The sequence below is a fragment of the Ananas comosus genome, unplaced genomic scaffold (assembly GCF_001540865.1).
Source record: "Ananas comosus cultivar F153 unplaced genomic scaffold, ASM154086v1, whole genome shotgun sequence".
In the NCBI taxonomy this organism is placed as follows: domain Eukaryota; kingdom Viridiplantae; phylum Streptophyta; class Magnoliopsida; order Poales; family Bromeliaceae; genus Ananas; species Ananas comosus.
The window spans coordinates 15,740-31,548 of NW_017890768.1; the positions used below are offsets into that span (position 1 = coordinate 15,740).

The 15,809-nt window shown below is 41.8% G+C and overlaps 1 long non-coding RNA gene and 1 pseudogene across 1 annotated transcript; both read left to right on the forward strand.

Moving 5' to 3' along the window:
* The first annotated feature begins 904 nt into the window (after nucleotides 1–904).
* On the forward strand, nucleotides 905–2,156 carry LOC109704218 (annotated as a pseudogene).
* A 4,604-nt stretch (nucleotides 2,157–6,760) lies between these two features.
* LOC109704219 lies at nucleotides 6,761–8,765 on the forward strand. The gene is made up of 4 exons (XR_002214228.1): nucleotides 6,761–6,900; nucleotides 7,047–7,106; nucleotides 8,242–8,319; nucleotides 8,578–8,765. It is a non-coding gene; the product is annotated as an uncharacterized LOC109704219 (long non-coding RNA).
* The last annotated feature ends 7,044 nt before the right edge of the window (nucleotides 8,766–15,809 follow it).

Sequence of the window (15,809 nt, forward strand, 5' to 3'; positions counted from 1 at the left end):
ATTATTATGAGGTTAGCTAGTATTCTAAATACTTAATTGGAGGCGGATCAACTAACGGTCCACAGAAAACATTGTGAACCGGGTCCATTCTTTCCTTAACTGCCGGGGCAACCGAACAGGCGATCACCACCGTCCATCGAAACGGACGGCCGGGATCGGTTCTATGATAGTCGGTGGTATCTAACGCTCCTAATCTGAAAATCGAACGTTGAGCTCCCACCGTCCAGAAACGGACGGCAGGGATTAAATGCGCTTTCTAGTTAGAGGGCGTTGTCGAAGGCGGGGTTGAGGATGAGATATTATATCGACGACACGGGGAGGTCGCATTTTTTTTATTAATTTTATATATATATATATATATATGTTAAATTAAATTACACGTTTTTGTCCTCAAATTATAAATAAAAATGATGATATTTTAGTCCCTAAAATTTAATGTTAATTTTTAAATTTTATAAATTCAATTAGTTAACTAAGTATTGCCGAATTACTGACATATTAATTATTAATAATATATATAAATATTTAGTTAACTTAATAATTAAATTATTATGAATAATAATTTTGAAAGTTTCAGTAAAATTATTATAATAATAATATGGTAAAGTTTGAAGATTATTAATAAATTATATAAGAAGAGATTATTGGGGGATCAAATTCAAACGTAGAATTTATTTATTTATCCGTTTAATGAGAAGGAGGGGGGGAGGGGAAAAAGGAAAGGAGGGAAAAGGAAACGCAACGAGCGGGCGACGCGTGTCGAGGTGCCAGCTGTATGCAAACAACCGCCTGCCTGGAAGAAGCGGGTCTGCGCGCCCCCCAACGCCCCCCCCTCCCCCCTTACTGCCGGTTAACTCTTACCGGCTGCTCCCGGTCACCCCCCTCCTCCCTCTCCCTCTCCCTCTTATATACTCCTCCTCGTCTTCCCAACTCCCCCCTACCCCAATCGATCTGCAGTCTCTCTCTCTCTCTCTCTCTCTTTCTACCACGACTCCAAAGTTGCTCTCTCTCCCTCTCACCCTTGATATATTATTTTTTTTTAGAGGCTATTATTGGTGTTGTGATTAAGATTGTTGTTGTTATTATGAGGAATAGTAGTGGTGGTAGTAGTAGTAGTAGTAGTAGTAGTAGTAAAGAGGGGGTGGGGGTGGGGGTGGTGATGGATCGGATAAAGGGGCCGTGGAGTCCGGAAGAGGACGAGGCGCTGCAGAGGCTGGTGCAGAAGCACGGGGCGAGGAACTGGTCGCTGATCAGCAAATCCATACCTGGGAGGTCGGGGAAGTCGTGCCGGCTGCGGTGGTGCAACCAGCTCTCGCCGCAGGTCGAGCACCGCCCCTTCACGCCCGACGAGGACGACGCCATCGTCCGCGCCCACCGCCGCTTCGGCAACAAGTGGGCCACCATCGCCCGCCTCCTCTCCGGCCGCACCGACAACGCCATCAAGAACCACTGGAACTCCACCCTCAAGCGCAATACTCGGCCCCCGCCCCGCCCCGCAGCCCCCCGATTTCGGCAACGACGACGAGCCGGCGCCGCGCCGCCCAAGCGGGCCAGCAGCGTCGGGCCCGCCGTGTCGGCCGGCTCTGCCTCAGCCCCGGCAGCCCCTCCGGCTCGGATCTCAGCGCTCCACCACCACACCCACCCTCCGCCGCTTCGCCGCCGAGAAACAACGCCGGCGCGGCGCGCAGAACGTGTACCGCGCGGTGCCGAGAACGGGGGGATCGTGCCCCTCCCACCGCGCCGCCACCACCTGCTCCTCGATCGCCCTCGCAGCGACGATCCCGTCACCTCCTCACCCTCTCCCTCCCGGGCTCGATCTCGGCCCCCCCTCCGACCAACTCCTCCTCCGCCGCGCCGCCCCGCCGCGCCGCCGACGGCGCCGATACAGCGCGGAGTCCTGGCGCTGATGCAAGGAGATGATCCGCAGCGAGGTGCGGAGCTACATGCCGGCCTCGAGCGCCACCACCCACGCGCGCCGGCGCCGTCCGCTCGAGAGGCGCCGCAGCGCCGTCGCGAGCCGCCTCGGCGTCGCGCGATCGAGTAGCTCTATTAGGGTTTTTCGGTTGCGGATCGTAGCGGCGCAAAGTAACGGAAACGGAAACGCGGTACGTACGTGCTCGAAAGAGAGTACGAAGCGAAAACGAGAAACTGATTGAAGAGGACGGTTTCTGCATCACAAGATCTGATCCCCAGGAAACCAAGAACGCAAAAAAAAAAAAAAAAAAAAAAGAAGAAACGTTCTTTCCCTTTTTTTTTTTTTTTTGTTTTTTTAATTCTCGCTCTCTCCTCGATTTTCTTTATTATTAAATCTTCTCTATCTTTTTCTTTCCTTTTTTTTTTTTTGTTAGAGCTCTCTATACAAAATAAGATGAGTTCGTGGAAAAAGTACTTTTTGTACAAAGAAAAAAAAAAGAAAAAAGAATGAGAGAGGTTTATAAATCCTTTAATCTGTTCTATTTAATAGGGCGCACTAAGGAAAAAATCTCGAGAAAAAAAAATTACTCCGACTCTTCTTTTTTCCATTTTTGTTGTGATTTCTTTTTATTTTTTCAGTAACAGCAAGTATAACTTTTTAAATTTATACTTTGTTTGTTTCCATTTTCAAGTTGTGGGAAAATTTGGAGAAATATTTGGGCACTCGAGAACCCTCAACTATAAAATAAAAAATTTTTAATTGTTTCAAGTAGTAAATTTAGAATGAATTATCGGCAGATAATTATTAGCAATATTAATTTCAATAAGAAAGTTTAATTTAAAGTAATTAAAATTATTCAAATAAAATATCTAGATATTATGGGTCGTCAATTAAGGAATTAAAAGAACCTGTGGGCCATCTCAAAATTTGCCTGAGTTTAAAGTTGTCCTAAGTGTTCCCCATACACAGCGCTATATCCTATATTATTTTTTTTTTTGTTAGTACTACTTTTTACAGTTTTATCAAATATACTCTCGTAAAATTATTCTTATGTATTATTTATATTATAATACATATAAAATTTAAAAAGAAAAACTATAAATACAATTCTTGTACTTTTAACCGTTTGGTTCGGGTATAAGCAAGAACTAGCTATTACAGGGATAGGTACAAATATGGGGATAAGAAAAATAGCGTTTGGATGAAAATTGGGTTGTTCCCGAGGATAAGAAAAATATTAGAAAGTTTTATATAGAAAATGGAGGTGTTGGTGGGAATAACCGAGAACTACTATTCTCGGATAAAAAATTAGCGTTTGGGTATAAAGGGGGATAAGGACCTATCCCTATCCCTATTCCCAAACCAAACCGTGGGTATAAAGTTTTTATTTTGGTACCGTGTTGTTTAAAATATATTACTTTCGTATTCTGTGATTTTATTTTATTTATTTATTTATTTTTTTTCATTAAATCAGTAACAAATTTAAAATTAAAGGGTATTAAAATAAATATTCGATAAATATAGATGAAGTACCTGAAGTTGAAGTTTTTATATATGATTTAACGGAAAGTTAACGGAGCAGTTGACGAAAAGAGAAAAATAAAATCATATGATACTAAATTAATACAATTTAAATCATATGGTATTAAAGTGATCCAGAAAGTGCGAAACCACAAAAGTGATATTTGAAATTTACCTATTTAAAAAATATTATATGTATTTGCAGATATAGTAATAATATTATTATTCTTTCAACTTTAATTATCAGGGCTAGATGATGCAATATGCGCTAATTTTTACTAATCAACCACCAGTTAAAAAAACCCCAATATGAATTAAGATGTTGTGGTAGTTGTCGCAATGCCCACTTATATCGCAAGATGGATGATGATAATTGAATAAAATTTTGGTTGGGATCATCCAAACGCGAGGCTATCTGATTCATTGTCCATTATACAAACAATACGAATCTGAAAAAATAGAAAAGTCTTCATCTTGGGAACCATCTCTGGCACTCACTAATTTACTCCGCAGGCGTAGGAATTTCAACAGGTCGAATTTGGGGCGGGTTCTCAAAATTCGAACTCGAATCCGACTCCAAATCCGAAACCCAGAATCTGAACTTGAACTTGACAGATTTTTAAAATCCATATTCAAATCCGAACCTGACCAAATATCTGAAATCTGAATTCAAAAACTCGAACGCGAAACAATTATTTCTCTTTTCGATATTTCAAAATATACTACATTAAATCTAAATTTTTAAAATACAAATTTAAATATAACATATTATATCAAATATATATATATATATATATAGAGAGAGAGAGAGAGAGAGAGAGAGAGAGTTAGGCTGATATATTATCGGTAGCACGGAGGCCTTCGTGCTACCAAGTTGTTTTCAATGATGCGGCTCCTAAATCGACAATTAGTTCCGTTAGATTTGATCTACACTATTAAAATTATTTGAAAACTAAAATTCATAATTTTTTGACATCATTTACCTATCAAACGAGTAGTCTAAAAATGAACGGCTGAAAATAAAAATATGATAAAACACTTGAATTTAAGGTTAGAGGTACTGATCTTACTCTAAATAGTGAAAAAAATTTTCTCTAAAAATTTCATCAGATTTGAATTATTTTATACCGTTAAATTCACAAACGCATCACATCTACCATTAAAATTATCAAATTTGAGATCTTTTGATCATTTGCCAAATGATGTCGAAAAATTATGAAATTTAGTTTCTAAATACTTTTAATAGTGTATATCAAGTTTAACGGAGACGATCGTCGATTTCAAAGCAGCATCATTAAAAACAACTTGGTAGTACGAAGATTTTCGTGCTACCGATAGTATACCGGCCTAACTCTTTCTATATATATATATATTATATAATGTAAAATAAACTCAAGTTTTGATCGGGTTCGAATCAAATACAGTCAAAATTCATATTCAAATTCATATTCGTCGAATTTTTATTTTTAACCTCTATATTCAAAATCATATTCGTTTAGTATCAAATAAATCCGATTCGTTCGAATTCAGATTTAAATTGGAATAAAAAATTAGAATATCCGCACGCATTGACATCCATCCATAGGCGCGCGGGGGGATGGTTGGGTTAGTTTGTTGGTTGATTTTAGTTGGTTGGTCCTTATCCGCTAACGAGGGAGAGGAGTTAGGAAAATGTTTTTGTAAGGACTAAATTGATGGGGACATGCTACATATTTATTACCTTTTTGCTAGCTAGGATAAAGTGATTTGAGAGACTAGTTTTGTAGCATGCTGGTTAGGTAAACGTCGTTTTTCGTTTTCAGTTTTCCAGTCCCTCTCTCTTTCCTTTTCATGTACAGCAAGCAAAGTTGTTATACATTAGGGTTGGGCTTTTTTACTATTTAGCCCCTCAAGTTAAATCTAATTTATTCTATTTTGTTTAGATTTGTTTAATTTTGACTCTTATTATTAAAGTTTGGTATGGATTTAAAATTTAGGGGTAATTGCTTATATACTCCTGAAAAGTTTTCGCTTTCTGATTTACTCATCTTAGAAGGCTAATATTGAAAAGACCCTCTTTATGTTCCAACCTATTTCTAATATATCCCTAAAGTTAAAATCTGTTAGTTAACTATGTTAACTCTGTAAAATTACTATTTTGCCCTTTCAAATATACCCTTCCGCCATCACTCACTTTCTTATTTGTCCTTAAAGTCAGGGACACAAAAAGTATTTTGACTTTTGATCTTTTCCAATATACCCCTCTACCATCACCAATATTTCTTATTTGCCCTTAAGTTAAGGGCAAAATTGGTATTTTAATTTTTTTTAACTGTGGTAGATGTTTAACTCACGTTTAACCCAAGTTGACTTAATAGGAGATAACTGTGGGGGTATTCTGTAATAACGGTTGGACATATGAGGGGTATTTTAGAAAGAAATAAAAAGTAAGGGTAAATCGAATATTTTCAAACGTATGAGGGGTATATAAGCAATTATCCCTAAAATTTATCTATTCAGACTAGCTTATATAGACCGGCGCCCTTTTTAGCCCAAATTGTTGGTAGAAAATATTTAGTGTTAACAGATGAGTTCGGCTGGGATACTATCGATAGCACCAAGCACTTAGTGCCATGGAGTTTTCCGCCGTTAGATTTAACCCTTTAACTATTTTCATCCGTTAGATTATACTGTTCAACTAGCAACTCACTCAACCCTAGAGGGCCCACATCATTCTAACCGTAAATTTCTTTATCCAAGGACTGAAAACCTAATAGCACCAACAATTTTGTGCTATTGATAGCATTCCAGCTATAACACACTTAACTTTAGCAAATTGTAAGGTTCGACTGTTTGATTTGTGTTCTAAAACTTTTCGGATTTTCTGTAGGGTCGTTGACTGTGTTCCGACCTATGACTCGCATCTCGAGGAGCGAGGATGAAAAACTTAGCGCCAAAACCTCTAAATTGTAGATTTTGGTCTGCTCTCGGGTTGAGCTCTGCAGGGCAGAGTACCGGTATTGCATTGGCCGAGTATCGGTATTGGACCTGGTACCGGTACTGCATTGCGAGGGTACCGGTACCCTGTGTGTTTGGTCGCTTACCCGAGGCTCGGGTTTGCGCGTGCTGCTGCCTGGTACCGGTACTACAGTCCGTGCACCGGTACGCAGTGCAGTCCGCAGACTGCAGATTTTTTAGGATTTTTTTTGTAATTGTTGCAATACAATATATACCCCATACCCCTTGGGCTGGAATTTTTGTGCTGCATCCAGAGGAGGAGGGAGGTCGGTATTTTCCTCTATCTCTCTCTAGATTTTCTCTCTTTTCTTGTGGGATTTCATGTGATTGATCTCTCCCTTTTGCTCTTTTTTGTATTTTGATGGTTCTTCAACCTTGGTGAAGCTTTGAAGTAAGGATTGGAGCTTGTTTAAGAAAAGATTTCTAACCCTAACACACTCCTAGCTTGGTTTGGAGCTTCAAAAGAGGTTAGTAATCTTGATCTTCTCCTTAGATCATGTTTCTTGTGGATTTTTGTGATGAAAACCTAGAATGAGAAATTTAGGATTTTATTTGGAGATTTTTGATTTGTAGCATTTGGGGTTAAATTGATGAGTATAGAACTTCCATTTAGGTTGGATTAGAAGTATCCTAGTCTTCACTTGGAGTTTGATGGGGTTCTACACCATACAAGGTGAGTTTTGACCTTATGTTGGGTTGGTTAAAGATAGACTCATGGGGTGTTCGTTCATTACCCCTAACCCTCTTAGAATTTTCTTTAGGGAGTTAGGAAACTAGTGGATATTTTTGTTAGCGCAAACAAAGGGGATCCAAGGAGTTCTTGGAGGGTTTGACCTCACCGAAATGAGTGAACTCTCCCTATATTATATTCTTTATTGTAAAATAGAAAATCATTCATATTCTTGCTAGATAGAGCATATGTGAATTTTAGAATGTTTAAATGCATATATTATGTATCACGAAATTTTATCTTTATGTAGTAGAGAGGTAAGTACATAGTAATCATGCAAGTAAATGGCATTCTTTTTTGTGGCTTAGAATCATGTTTTATGTAGTGAAAATGATAAATATAATATGCTCTCAAACATAAAACTCATGTTTGACATAGTGGATATTAATGTCATAAAGTGGCATTGAACTTAGTAAATGGATAAACTCTTACTTGATGACATAGTGATAGGCCATTGGGACATTAGCCTTTATACCATATTTTAGACATGATGACATTGGATTTGAGACGGATGATTACGCTTGCTTGCCATTGTGCTCATTCACATATGCTTGTGAGGGTCGCTCCCCACAAGCCGGTATTCCGGAGATAGCCAACACGATATAAGCTCGCCCGTGGGGGATTGGGCGCCTAAATGGGATGCCGTGGGGAATGCTCATTCTTAGAGTGGGAATGTTGACTACCACGGGACCATTAGGCACGACGCAAGCCGGACTATCTTGTGTAGGTCCTTTATGATTGGAACAATATTGAACTAAAATGCAATGTGGACAATATACTAAATGTAAATGTAAACATCCTACTAGTTGTATTTGTGGATATCATGCTATTTATATACATATTCATTCATGTTAGAATAACTCTTATACATGTGAAATTCTGCTAAAATAGAGACATAGTAGTTTAGTAAGTTTTATTTCATACTTAAAATACATGTTGTTCATTTCATTTAAATGTTAGAATATATTACTTATGCTTCCTTAGCCTAGTGGTGTATTTCGCTGATGTCGGCGGCTTACCTACTGGAAACTATTGATTAATAGTTCTCACGCCTCCTCTTTTGTTGTTTTTGTTACAGAGCCTTCCTCTTCGGAAGAGGTTAGGGACCGCGGTAAGGGGGTTGCCTCTAGCTAGTTAGCGAGGAGCTTGCTATTAGGTGGTTCATCTCTCCTTTTGTTTTAGTTGGAGAGAGTGAGAGTTTTGTACCCTATGTGTAGAGACCACTATTTTTGTATATTTAACACCTTGTATTTGTATCTTATGATGTATCTATTTTAGATTATGATGGTTGTTTAGTTCTTTTAGCTTTCCACTTATTATTAGAATTTAGTCGTATTCATACTTTGATATCTATAGATACTTATTTACTTTTGCTTTATTCTTCGCTTTGTTATAGACGTCTTTTATGTTGTAGGTATATGGCGGGTCTGGACACGCACCGGGCGGGCTTTCGCTGGGTCCCAGGACGTGACACCAGCCTAATTCTTAAAAGATTTGGGCTAAATCTTTTATTATTTCGTAATACTGAAACATGTAAGTGATAGTGCCTTAAGATTCTTATATTTTTATGTTGGGTTAAGAAAAGATTATTTGTAGGTGTGTAAGGACTTACATTGAAATATTAATAATTGGATTCAAATATTTTGGTTTGATGGTTCGGAATCATTAAGTTACTCATAGAGAGGGTCATTACATTATCATTACAGTTGGATGTCCATTTTATTTCCATTAATCTTAAACTTTAATATTTAACAAAAAAAATTATAATTCAAACCACACACACACACTATATTATTATTATTCAAAGTAATTAGAGGAGTTGATTATTTTCTGAGTCAAGAACATCCCTGTTCCAAATGCGTAACGGGCCCTTTACTGCAACCAACAAACTATAACTAGACTTTAGTATGGTCAAAATATCAAAAGTTTCACATCACCTTTTAATTAGTGGAGGTTTCTAATTCATAATATATATAGTTTTTACGGAAATTTAGTAGGATCCGTATGCTATAGCATGGTCGCAGAAGGAGGAATTCTACACTGTCACACTTGCACCACGTCATCAATAACAAGCCAATCACATTCCTTCTTTTCAAACAAAAGTACAATAAAAATATTTTTTTACAATCATGATGGGACATATATTCTTAAAAGGATTAATTTGATTGGTTTGTTACGCCACGTCACTAATATACCCGTTGCATTCTGGAATTTTTCCGCAGAAGAGCTAATATATATGAGCTCCCATGTAGCATTTTACGCCAATCTTAATTAGTAGTTGAGTACTCTTTGTTGGGTCATATTCAAGTTGTTCAATAAGAGTGTGTCTCTTTCGTCGGGGTCGCAAGACGCCGAAGGTCACAAGCTCTGACCATACGCTTGATCTCGACTTCACCTTCGTAGCGTACGAAACCACGGCCTTGTGCCGTATAAGAAGTTGAGGCCGGTTTGCACAACTTGTATGTATGTCTCCAACCGCTTCCTGCATTTGATCTTCGATTTCGTCCATTCGGACCAGCCCCACTGGCTGATCAACAAGGTTAGCGACTTGATTCGGCAAAACTGTCATGCAGAGAACGATAGAGCTTGTACGGTTAAGGCACTAATCACACTCATTAACTAGTGTGTTGTATCTCAATCATCAATAATCAAGACGTGCAAGAAATTTAAGTAAAATAAAGTAGAAAGAGAAAAATCCAAGTACACAATCACAACATAAGAGAACTTACGAGGTTCACCCACAACCGACTACATCTACGGGTACGTAGAAGATCAAATCCATTCTCAAAATGAGAAGATTATAAGAGTTGGATAGAAATTACCCTTCTATTATAATAGACATATAACTATCATTCAGATCCAATCCATGAATTGGACAATGGAAAAAAAGTTTTTTTACCACACCACCTTTAAATCTCCTTTCGATCACACGAATCTCGCTTCGAAACGCCTCTTGAAATACCTCCAATAATCTCGAAAGTCTTGAATTGAGTTAAAAAAACAGAGCACGTTTTCCTACCCTCTCTACACCTCTCTTCTCTATGCTAAGAAAAGAGAAGCCTACAGAGAAAGATGAGAACTCTCTTTCTTACACAATGAGAATCCCTCGCACAACAACCCACCTAGCCCAATTTGTTAATTGGTTAACTAAAGCCCAAAATCAATGATCAACTAGCCCACTTCATGAGTTTATTAAACCAAACTTAAAAATAAACCAAATAGGTTAATAGGTGAATTTGATATCACCAAACCCAACAATTTCTACCTTCATAGCAAAATCACCGTTCTTTATCTCCGGGCCAATCATGTGTCTTAATGCTTCACTCATTTTGAAGCCTATAGAAGTTAGGCTCCAAGTCAACATCTTTACTTTCATCGGTTTCGTAAGCTTATCGGCCACATTCTTATGATTTCCCACTTACAACACCCTGACCTTTCCATCTTCTATGACATTCAAGATGTAGTGATTGTACATCAATATGCATGCTTGGTTCTTTTGTGATAAACCGAATTTTTAGCTAAATATATTATACTCATACTATCACATAATAGACACAGGCTTAAAATTTATACCAAACTCTTTCATTAAGTCTTAGAGTCACACCTGTCACGGACTTAACGGTTTGGTTCGCAAAATCCGTGCGGCGCTCGCCTTTCTTCGTGAAGTGAGCAAGCCTGTCTCTCTACTTGCTAAGTTAGGACCTCACTTGCCCTAGACTAAGTACAAGAGAGAGATATGAAGAAAGCTCTTCTATTATTTTAAACTTGAGAATACAATATGAGATTCTGAAATGAGAGGGGGTGGAGGCCACACTATTTATAGGCCACTCGCCGCCCATAATGCCAATGGAAAGGTGCCAAGTGGCACAATACTACTAGCCAAAAGGGGAGGCCACGCGGTCTCCCAAGAGTCCTAATAAATATCATAGAAACTCGAAGAGTCATACATTTATTGACTACCTAGAAACTCTAAGGGACTCTTGACCCTCCGGTATCCGCACCATTAGTCTCGAGATCCGCGTAGAAGCTTCTAGAAGATTCTAAGCTAAAACCTCCGTCAGATATCCGCTTTGGAGTTTGGGTGATTACAAAGGGAAATCGCGGAGAAAATCTTTATGTCGTGACAACCTCCCCCACCTATTACGCAGACGCCCTCGTCGCGTGCTGGTGTTGGAAGTCATCAATCAGCTTCTAATACTTCCAGAGAGTGTTAGCCTTCTCCCAGCGTGCCTCGCCATGCGGGAGATTCTTCCAGTTGACAAGGTACTCGATGCTCCTCGGGACTCCGCGACGCCGAATGGTGCGAGTATCCAGCAAGGCTTCGACCTTCTTGTCGATTGTAGTGGTCATAGTGGCGGGAGCGCGCTGCGACACGCCCCGACTCGGGTCCTCAGCGTCTTCATGGTAGGGCCGCAGGCAACTAGCATGAAAGACATGATGAATCTTCAGGTTTGCGGGGAGTTGCAGTTTGTAGGCTTGCCCGCTTGCTTGATGACAGTGAAAGGCCCCTCGTACTTTCGCAAAAGCCCACGGTGCACTTTGCGAAATGCCTTGAACTGTTGTGGTTGCAGCTTGATCAACACTCGATCTCCCTCGGCAAACTCCAAGGGTCGCCGCTTTGCATCGGCCCACTTTTTCATTCGGCGGGCTGCCTTCTCGAGATAGGCTCTCGCAATGTCTCCTTTCTCCTGCAAATGAGAAGTGAATTGGAGAGCCATTGGGCTGTGGCCCTGCTCGCCCGCAGCAGCAGAATGCGGAGTGAGTGGTTGCCTCCCTGTTGCCAGCTCGAACGGGCTAAGGTTGGTTGACTCGCTCCGCCGCAAGTTGTAGGAGAACTGGGCCACGTCCAGATGATGCACCCAGTCCTTCTGGTTGGCACTGACATAGTGCCGCAGGTACTCCTCCAGTAGGGCATTCACCCGCTCCGTCTGGTCGTCCGTCTGTGGGTTGGAAACTGGTGGAAAAAAGCAACTCCAACCCCAGGATCTGGAACACCTCTGTCCAGAACTTGCCCGTGAATCTAGGGTCGCGGTCACTCACAATGCTTTCGGGGACGCCCCAAAGCTTCACCACATTGCTGACGAAGAGCCGCGCCGCTTCTTCCGCCGTGCAATCCGCTGGTGCCACGATGAAAGTCCCGTACTTGGAGAATCGGTCTACCACCACGAGGATGGACCCCAACGTCCTCACCTTGGGCAAGGCGGAGATGAAGTCCATGGAAATGCTCTCCCACGGACGCGTCGTTGTAGGCAGGGGCTCGAGGAGGCCCCCAGGATTGCTGGCACACAAGGCAAGTCCGCACGTCTTGCTGGCACACAAGGCAAGTTCGCACGTACGCCTCCACGTCGTCGTGCATGCGAGGCCAATAGTAGGCGGCCTCGAGTAGCGCCATCGTCTGCTTCTGTCCTGGATGTCCGGCCCAGTTGGAATCATGACACTCCTTCATGAGCTCGCGACGAAGGTTGCCCCATCTGGGCACATAGACACGCCGCCCCTTGGTGAGGAGCAGCCCATCGCTAAGCCAGAACCGCTGCGCCTTGCCCTCTTTGATCAGTCGCACGAGTCCTTGGGCCACAGGGTCCTCGTAAGTCCCTTCGCAGATTCTCTCCCTGATCGCGCCTTGGAGCTGGCACACCACTGCCAACTCGGCCTTGCGGCTGAGTGCGTCAGCCACATGGTTCTCTTTCCCGGGTTTGTACAAGAGCTCCATGTCGAACTCCGCCAGGAAGTCCTGCCACCTCGCCTGCTTGGGTGACAACTTCTTCTGAGTGAGGAAGTAGCTCGTCGCGACATTGTCCGTCCGCACAACGAACTTGCTTCCAAGGAGATAGTGCCGCCAAGTCCTGAGGCAGTGCACTACGGCTGTCATCTCCTTCTCTTGCACCGTGTATCGCCGCTCGGTGTCGTTGAGCTTGCGGCTCTCATAGGCGATGGGGTGTCCGTCCTGCACGAGAACACCACCAATGGCAAAGTCCGAGGCGTCAGTATGTACATCGAATGGACGGTTACAGTCGGGAAGCCGCAACACCGGATCCTCTGTCACCGCCCGCTTTAAGTCATCGAATACCTCCGCGCATCGAGGGGTCCAGTCCCATGACTGGGTCTTCTTCAGCAGATCTGTCAAAGGGGCCGCTCGAGCGGAGTAGCCCGTGATGAAACGGCGATAGTAGTTGACGAGTACGAGAAAGGATCGCAGCTCGGACACCGTCGTGGGCGCTTCCCACTCGTCGATCGCCCGCACTTTCTGCTGGTCCATGTGGAGTTGTCCTCGGCCGATCTAGTGGCCAAGGAAGTGCATGTAAGATATGGATCCCGAGGATCTAAAAGGTAAGTAACACCTAGAGGGGGGTGAATAGGTGTAAATCCGGCAAACTCGAAAAAACTCGATGCAAACAAAACACAATAGCAGAAATTAAAACAGCACACCGAGAATTTAACGTGGGAAAACTCCAATTCGGAGTGAAAAACCCACGGGACCGATCACGCAAAGAAAATCCACTAAGAAAACTTGAGTACAAGTGATTTCGACAAAAACACACGACTCAATTTACCGATTTCTCGTTGACGGTGATCTTTGCCGGTCCTCGATCGATAGGAATCCACCAATCGACCTTGCTGCAACTCCTCGCAGCGTCAACGCCTCAACTCCTCGAAGCGTCCACCGAATCCTCGGCTTCACGCGAGATCCACGCGCCGAACCTCCTTCCGGAGCTTGTAGAATCGAAGATTTGTGGTGATTTAACTTTTGAAAACCATAAGCTATGGGAGTTCACCTTTTATCAAACATCTACTTGATTCTCGTAAGAATTATTGAGTAACAACGAAGAATCAAGCCGATGTTGATTGCTAGAAACTCATCATGTAAATCTAAGCATTGAAACGGAGAGAAATAAGTTTCTAGGGTTTAGAATTGGTAAAATATTCAAAGCCTTAATTTTAGATGACCCACATAGCTTATTTATATGTTTAGAAGACTTAGAAGTAGACTAGGATTGCAAAAAGTCGTTTTCAAAAACCTGTGTCGTCCTCAGAGACCGGTCCTCTCGAGGAGACCGGTCTGTGAGAGACCGGTCTCTCAAGTGAGGAACCGGTCCCTCTCTGCGTGACCAAAAACCCAACGTTCGGGAACCGGTCTCTCAAACTTGAGACCGGTCCCTCGCTGCGCGACAGAAGCACCATGGTTCGGGAACCGGTCTCTCATCACAGGGGACCGGTTGCATCATGGTTTACGCAGTGAGGACCTTAGGGGAACCGGTCTCTCCATCTCAGGGACCGGTCCCAGAACACATGAAAGTTCAGAAAAGTTGTTTTAAAGCAATCTAAGCCTTCTGAACTTATTCTAATTATGTATCTTCACCACAAATGATCTTTTCTTCATACCTTAGGTGTCGATCTTTCCGAATGAGTCTTCGTCCTCCAATTTGAATCTCTTCTCAAAAACTTCTGCGATCAACTCTTCAAGACTCCAAACAACTTTACGAAATTCGCCAACCTATAAAATCCTTAACAATCTCCCCCTTTGGCGATTTCGTGACAAAATATACTACAAAGCTCGTATACAACCAATAAGTCATAAAAAGAAGATCATCGCAATCACCAAACGATAATCTCCTGCATGATCAATCCAATAAACAAAATTTACACTTTTACAACCTTAATACAAACTCTATGACTTAGACATGGAGTCTTGAAGTCTTGAATTATTCCTGCAAAAACATTCTCAAAGCATAATCAAGATTCAAGTATCAAGATCAAACAAACTATCAAGTCATAGTTCATAATTCATAGTTCATAGTCACAAACACCTAAAGCACTAAGTCAGACACCTAAAGCATCATAGTTCATAATTAAACATCTTAACTAACTAAACATCAAGAATAATGCATCATCATCATCATTAAGACCATCCCATCCATCTCCCCCTTTTTGTCAGAAAGCGCCAAAACGACAAAAGGAGAAGCTCGGTAACTCCTAGTCAGAATCATCTCCTGGAGGTAAATCCGCCCGACAACATCCTAATTTGTCAAAAATCATATTCAACAAGCGCTTCATCTTGCTCACATCCTTACGAATCGCAGCTTGTTCTGCAGACAACTTCTGAAGCTCCTCAGATAGACGTTGCTGCTCGCGATACACCGATGAAACGGAAATATCTTCCTCAGAAATGTCCATAGAAGGACGTGAAGAAGTAGCAGTAGCAGGAGGTGGAGCTGCAGGAGGGGAAGAAGCACGTTGAGACGGCGTACGAAGCTGCACCGAGGACTTTACAAACGTCCTTTCATTGATCCGACCCAAACTGTGCTCGTATGATGTACACCGAACATCCACCTCACGAAGTCGCAAAATCCGCATAATTATCAAAGGAAATGGTAACCTCTCATTTTGCCCAGAGGTTTTGATGTCCTTCGCCATCCGCCGCCAGATCAGAAACGGAATATTCATGTTAATGTTTTTCGCACTCACAATATCTGGCCTACCGAAGAGATACATGTACAGAATCCGATCCCATCTTAAGATTTTCGTGTTCGCGAGAGGCATGATGTTGTAGCAAACCATAAAGTTCAGAAACCTGTACTCCATTTTGAAATATTTTGACATAACCATAATGCCGTTTGATTCAGTACCCGGCATGCAAATAGTGTTCAC